Raw genomic sequence first — 8,094 nt, forward strand, 5'->3', positions numbered from 1 at the left:
ACAAATCAATTATCACATTGATACATCACATTAACAAAAGAAAAGATAGGAACCATATGGTCATGTCTATTAATGCAGAAAAAGCATTGGACAAAATTCAGCATCCTTTCTTAATAAATACCCTCGATAAAGTCAGGATAGAAGGAACATACTTAAACATCATCAAAGCCATTTTTGAAAAGCCCACAGCTAACATCATCCTCAATGGGGAAAAACTGGGAGCTTTCCCCCTGAGATCAGGAACGTCACAGGGATGTCCACTCTCACCGCTGTTGTTTCACATAGCGTTGGAAGTGCTAGCATCAGCAATCAGACAACAAAAGGAAATCAAAGGCATCAAAATTGTCAAAGGTGAAGTCAAGCTTTCACTTTTTGCAGATGACATATTGTACACGCGAAACCTGATAGACTCCACCAAAAGTCTGCTAGAACTGATACATGAATTCAGCAAAGTCGCAGGATACAAAATTAATGTAAAGAAATCAGTTGCATTCTTCTACACTAATAATGAAGCAACAGAAAGACAAATAAAGACACTGATCCCATTCACAATTGCATCAAGAATCATAAAATACCTAGAAATAAACCTAACCAAAGATGTAGAAGGTCTGTATGCTGAAAACTATAGAAAGCTTATGAAGGTAATTGAAGAAGATATAAAGAAATGGAAAAACATTCCATGCTCATGGGTGGGAAGAATAAATATTGTTAAAATGTCAATACTACCCAAAGCTATCTACACATTCAATGCAATCCCAATCAAAATTGCACCAGCACTCTTATCAAAGCTAGAATAAGCAATCCTAAAATTTGTATGGAACCACGAAAGACCCCAAATAGCCAAAGTAATATTGAAGAAAAAGACCAAAGCAGGAGGCATCACAATCCCAGACTTTAGCCTCTACTACAAAGCTGTAATCATCCAGACAGTATGGTATTGGCACAAAAACAGACACATAGACCAATGGAATAGAATAGAGACTCCAGAATTGGACCCACAAAAGTATGGCCAACTAATCTTTGACAAAGCAGAAAAGAATACCCAATGGAAAAAAGACAGTCTCTTTAACAAATGGTGCTGGGAGAACTGGACAGCAACATGAAGAAGAATGAATCTAGACCACTTTGTTACACCATTCACAAAAATAAACTCAAAATGGGTAAAGGACCTGAATGTGAAACAGGAAACCATCAAAACCCTACAGGAGAAAGCAGGAAAAAACCTCTCTGACCTCAGCCGCAGCAATTTCTTGCTTGACACATCTCCAAAGGCAAGGGAATTAAAAGCAAAATGAACTATTGGGACCTCACAAAGATAAAAAGCTTCTGCACTCCAAAGGAAACAATCAACAAAACTAAAATGCAACCGGCGGAATGGGAAAAGATATTTGCAAATGACATATCAGATAAAGGGCTAATATTCAAAATCTGTAAAGAACTCACCAAACTGCACACCTGAAAAACAATCCAGTGAAGAAATGGGCAGAAGACATGAATAGTCACTTCTCTAAAGAAGACATCCAGATGGCCAACAGGCACATGAAAAAATGCTCAATGTTACTTCTCATCAGGGAAATACAAATCAAAACCACACTGAGATACCACCTCAAGCCAGTCAGAGTGGTTATAATGAAAAAACCAGGAGACTATAGATGCTGGAGAGTATGTGGGGAAACGGGAACCCTCTTGCACTTTTGTTGGGAATGCAAAGTGGTGCAGCCGCTCTGGAAAACAGTGTGGAAGTTCCTCAAAAAATTAAAAATGGATCTACCCTTGACCCAGCAATAGCACTGCTAGGAATTTACCCAAGGGATACAGGAGTGTTGATGCATAGGGGCACTTGTACCCCAATGTTTATGGCAGCACTTTCAACAATAGCCAAATTATGGAAAGAGCCTAAATGTCCATCAACTGATGAATGGATAAAGAAATTGTGGTTTATATACACAATGGAATACTACTTGGCAATGAGAAAGAATGAAATATGACCTTTTGTAGCAATGTGGATGGAACCGGAGAGTGTTTTGCTAAGTGAAATAAGGCATACAGAGAAAGGAAGATACAATATGTTTTCACTCTTATGTGGATCCTGAGGAACTTAACAGAAGGCCATGAGGGACAGGAAGGAAAAAAAAAAAGTTAGAGAGGGAGAGAGCCAAACAGTAAGAGACTCTTAAAAACTGAGAATAAACTGAGGGTTGATGAGGAGTGGGATAGAAGGTAGGGTGAGTGATGGGCATTGATGAGGGCACCTGTTGGTAGGAGCACTGGGTGTTGTATGGAAACAAATTTATAAATAAATTTCATAATAAAAAATAATAAAATAAAATATTAAATACTTAGGAATAAATTTAATCAAGGAGTTTTAAAATCTATATACTAAATCTTTGATAAAATTAATTGAAAAAGACACAAATGGAAATATATCCCATGTCCATGGATCATAAGTATTAATAATATTAAATATATTAAAACACCCATAGTTAGCAAAATCATTTTATAATCATTTCTATGTCTATCAAAATTGCAATGTCATTTTTTACAAAAATAGAAAAAAAATTCCAAAATTTCATATGGAACCACAAAAAAATTCTCAAATTCACAATATTCCTTAGATAGAACAAAGCAGGAGCAATCAGAGTTGCCAATTTCAAAACAATGTTAATCAAAATAATATGTTCTGTGCATTTAAACTGACACATAAACAAATGAGCCAAATTAAAAGCCAAGAAATAAACCTATGTATCTACAGTCAACTAATATTTGTGGACATGGCCAAGAAAACATGCCGAAGAAGAGTGTCTCTTCAATAAATGGTGAAGGGAAAATTGGATATTCACATGGAAAAGAGTTAAATTTGACCTTATATCACTCACAAGAACAATTGAATTGAAATGGATTAAACTATGAAATGTAGTACCTCCAACCACATAAATAGAAGAAACACAGGAAATAAACTCCTTGACCTTAGTCCTGGCAATGATTTTATGGATATGACACTAAATCCATAAGCAACAAAAGCAAAAATGAACATTGGGACTACATTAAAGGAAAAACACTCTGCATAAGCCACCATGGAAAACAATGTGGAAGTTCTCAAAAATTTAAAAATAGAACTACTCTACTATCTAGTAATGGCACTACTGGGTATTTACCCAAATAATAGAAAAAACACTAATTCAAAAAGTTATATGAACCTGTATATTTACTGCAGCATTATTTACAATAGCCAAATTATGAAAGCAGCCCAAGTGTCCATAGACAGATAAATGGATAAAGAAGATGTGGTACACACACATGCACACACACAGTGGAATATTATTTAGCCATAAAAAGGATAAAATCTTTCCATTTGTAACGACATGGATAGAGCTGGATAGTATAATGATAAGCAAAAAAGTCAGAGAAAGACAAACACAATATTATTTCATTCATGTGGAATTTAAGAACCAAGACAAATGAACAAATTAAAAAAGAAAGACAAACCAAGAATCAGACTGCTAACTACAGAGAACAAACTGATGGTTACTAAAGGGTTGATGGGTGGATGGGTTAAATAAGTAATGGGGATTAAAGAGTATAGTTACCATGGTGAGCACTGAGCAATGTATAAAATTGTTAAATCACTATATTGTACACCTGAAAATAATATAACACTGTATGTTAACTATACGGGAATTCACATTAAAAACTTAATAAAATTAAAATAAAATAAAATAAAATAAAATAAAATAAAATAAAATAAAATAAAACATTCCACACAGCAAAATAAATAGCCAATAAAATCAAAAGGCAACCTACAGAATGTGAGAAAATAGTTGCAATACTTATGTATGGTGAGGGATTAATACCCAAAATACATGATTAACTCATACAACTCAATAGCAAAAAAGTGAAAAATCCAACTAACACATTGAGAAAAGAATTTAAAAAAACTTTCCTAAGGAAGACATAAATGGCCAAGGGGTATATGAAGAGATGCTCAACATTAGTAATTATCAGAGAAATGCAACTCAACACCACAATTAGATATTACCTCCCAGGTGTTTGAATGGCTATTGTGAAAAGGTAAATGATAACAAGTGTCAGTGAGGATATGGAGAAAAGGAAATCTTGTGCACTGTAAATTGGTAGATGTAAATTGATACACCACTATGAAAGCAATATGGAGTTTTCTCCAAAGGAAAAGAAAAAAACAAAACTACCATAAAATAAGTCAGACAGAGAAAGACAGATACTATATGATCTCATATATATGTAAAGTCTATAAACATACACACACACACACACACACACACACACACATTCATAAATATGAGGAAGAGATTAGTGGCTGTTCAGAGGAATGTGGTGGGCCAAATGTGTGAATTCAAAAGGTACAAATATCCATTTATAAATAAGTCATAGTGCTGTAATGTACAGCATGGTGACTATAGTTAATAATACTGCATTACATACTTGAAAGTTACTAGGAGAGTAAATATTAAAAGTTTTCATTAAAGGAAAAATTGTAACTATATACAATGATGTATATTATTAGACTTATTTTGCTGGTCATCTCACAATATATACAAATACCAAGTCATTATACACCTGACATATAAACTGACACATAGACTAATAGACAAAATCTGTCTATCTCTATATCTATCATTTATCATCTATCATCTATCTATATCTATCTAGTGACATGTTGCTCATCCACAAAGAAGGGAACCCTACCATTTGTGACAAATGAATGGTCCTTTGGAACATTAGGCTAAGTAAAATGTATCTGATAGAGAAAGACAAATAATGTATGTTCTCACTTTTGGTGCAATCTGTAAAAGCTAAGGAGGTAGAAACAGAGAGTAGAATTGTGGTTGCTGGAAGCTGGGGGGGTGGGCAAAATGGGAATAGGTTGGTCAAAGGGTATAAACTTCCAGCTCTAAGATGAATAAGTTGTGGGAATCTATGTACAACATGTGTCTACAATCAACAGTCTACAATCAACTGCATTATATACTTCAAAGTTCTTATGAGAGTTAACCTTAAATATTATCACTATATACACTATACACACTATATACACTATATACACAAAATATACACAATTATTTAAGGGGATGGAGAATTTAAGTTTATTGTGTTAATTATATTTAACACATCATATACCTTACATAGTTTACATATATGTCAATATTATGTTAATAAATCTAGAAAAAAAACACAAAAAACCCTAACAATATGGAAAAAACATGAGGAGTAAAGGTGGAAATCACAGTATGAATCTCCACTGCTATAAATGTCAAATTTATTACTAGGTTCAAGTGGAAAGATTTGGACTATATCAGCTTTTCTATAAAAACATAGACATCAAAAGATGTAATTTTACATTGATTTTGTATTTAGATTTTACATTTATATTTAAAAGAAACAAAAAACTGACAGATGAATCTTTCTGGAGAATAACTGTTTAAATTCATCTACTTAAAATGGTGGTTGAAATTTGATAATATATAAGGGAAAATGTTTGGTTGGGTATTCATCTTCAATAAGAATAATAAGCTATACATTTATATTTTATCTGAGTAAAGTTGAGGCACAATATTACATTGGTTTCAGGAGCACAATACAGTGATTCAATTTCCCTATGCATTACACTATGTTCACCACAAGTGTAGTTAACATTTGTCACCATACAACACTATTACAAGGTATTACAAAGTATTGCTGTACCTTTGTAGACATAGTCTCTGAAATGACACTGATTTCAAGATACTCAAAATGTCACTGTGGTCTAACAGTCAGAATAGGGAATTACTGAAGTCAGGTGATCAATGGAACTTCAGCTTAGATCTAGCTCACAGTGGGTCCAATAGGTCCCTGAACCAATCCTGTGGTTATTTTCCAAGTTCTTGAATGTACAATTGGAATAGACATACTCAGTAACTGGCAGAATCTCCACGTTGGTTCCTTGACTTGTGGAGTAGGAAAACCCAAGTGGAAGCCACTAGAACTGCCTCTACCTACAAAAATGGTAAACCAAAAGGAATATCACATTCTTGGAAGGATTGAAGAGTTTAGTGTCACCACCAAGGACTTGAAAAATGTAGGGAGAATGATTCCCACCACATCTCTGTTTAATTCATCAGTTTAGTCTGTGAAGACAAGAGATGGATCTTGGTGATCCAAAGCCATGTTTGCTTGAGCATCTCTTGGTCTAGCAAAGGTTTTTTCTTGATACCTGCTAGTGAAGGTCACTGGAATCAGTTTTCTTTCAGCTGTCAAGGTCAGCAATATACCTTTACTGCCCTTTCCCAGGGGTGTAGAAACTCCATCTCTGTCATAATTTAGTCCAAAAGGACTTTGTTCACCTTTCCCTTGGACAAGATTAGGATGTCATGCTGGTCCATTACTTTGATATTATACTGATTGGATTTGGTAAGTAGGAAGTAAAAACTACTCTAGGCATATCAGCAAGACTTTTACATGTCAGAAAGTGGGAAATAAATTCCACAAATAACTAAAGCTTTCTACTTCAATGAAACTCATAGGGATCTAGAGGGGTTGGGCATGTTGAGATAGTCCTTCTAAAGTAAAGGATATATAGATATATCTGGTCCCTACTACCACCACACACACACACACACACACACACACACACACACACACAAAGATACATCTAATTGCCCTGTGGAATTTTGGAGGCAACATATTCCATATTTGAGCATGCTAGCCTAGCCCACTTACTGAGTGACCCAAAAAGTTTCCAGTTTTGAGTGAGGCCCAGAACAAGAGAAGGCTCTGAAACAAGATCACACTACCATACAAGCTGCTCTTCCACTTAAGTTATGCAATCCTGTAGATCAGATGGTGAATAAACTGACAGTGGAAGGTAGAGACACTATGTGAAGCCTTTTGGAAGCTTCTATAGCTGAATCACAGTAATGATATTGAAATTTGAACCAAAGCTCTGTCATCTTCTGTGGATAAATACCGTTCTTTTGGGAAGCACATTTTGTTTTGCTATTAGGATTTAGTAAAGACTGAATACTGCACCATGGACCACCAAATTACCATGCAATCTAAACTGCCAATCATAAATTTAAGCCATAACTTTGGGTATGCACAGAGGCATCATATTATCAAATAAAAGTGGTATATAAAAGACCAAGTACTAACAGGTCCTAAAGCCACAAGTTGCATGGGGAAGGCCTAAATACCCATGACCCTGCTACATTACTTCAGAATTGCTTTTTCACTGTTGGTGGGAATGCAAACTGTTGCAGCAACTCTGGAAAACAGTATGGAGGTTCCTCAAAAAACTAAAAATAGAATTACCCAATGACCCAGCAATTGCACTACTAGGTATACAAAAGGATATAAAAACGGTGATTAAAATGCGCACATGCACCCTAATGTTTATAGCAGCGCTATGGGCAATAACCAAATTACAGAAAGAGCCCAAATGTCCACCGATGATAAATGGAGAAATAAGATGTGATATATATACACAATGGGATATTATTTGGCAACCAGAAATAGTGACATCTTGCCATTTGCAACAATGTGGATGGAATTAGAGTGTATTATGCTAAGTGAAATAAGTCAGTCAGAGAAAGACAAATATATAATTTTACTCATATGTGGAATTTAAAAAACAAAATAGATGAACATAGGGGAAGAGAAGGAAAAATAAGATAAAAAAAAAGAGAGGGGGGCAAGCCAGAAGAGACTCTTAAATACAGAGAACAAACTGAGGATTGCTGGTGAGTGGGGGATTGGCTAAATGGGCGATGGGCATTAAGGAGGGCACTTGTTGGGATGAGCACTCTAAAAAAAGTTAGAGAGGGAAGGAGCCAAACCATAAGAGACTCTTAAAAACTGAGAATAAACTGAGGGTTGATGGGGGCGGGAAGGAGGGGAAAGTGGGTGATGGACATTGAGGAGGGCATCTGTTGGGATGAGCACTGGGTGTTGTAGGGAAACCAATTTGACAATAAATTTCATATTAAAAAAATTTTTAAAAAATAAAAAAGGAGGGCACTTGTTGGGATGAGCACTTGGTCTTATATGTAAGTGATGAATCACTGGGTTCTACTCCTGAAACCT

Source organism: Panthera onca, chromosome X, assembly GCF_046562875.1.
Source record: "Panthera onca isolate mPanOnc1 chromosome X, mPanOnc1 haplotype 2, whole genome shotgun sequence".
Lineage (NCBI taxonomy): Eukaryota > Metazoa > Chordata > Mammalia > Carnivora > Felidae > Panthera > Panthera onca.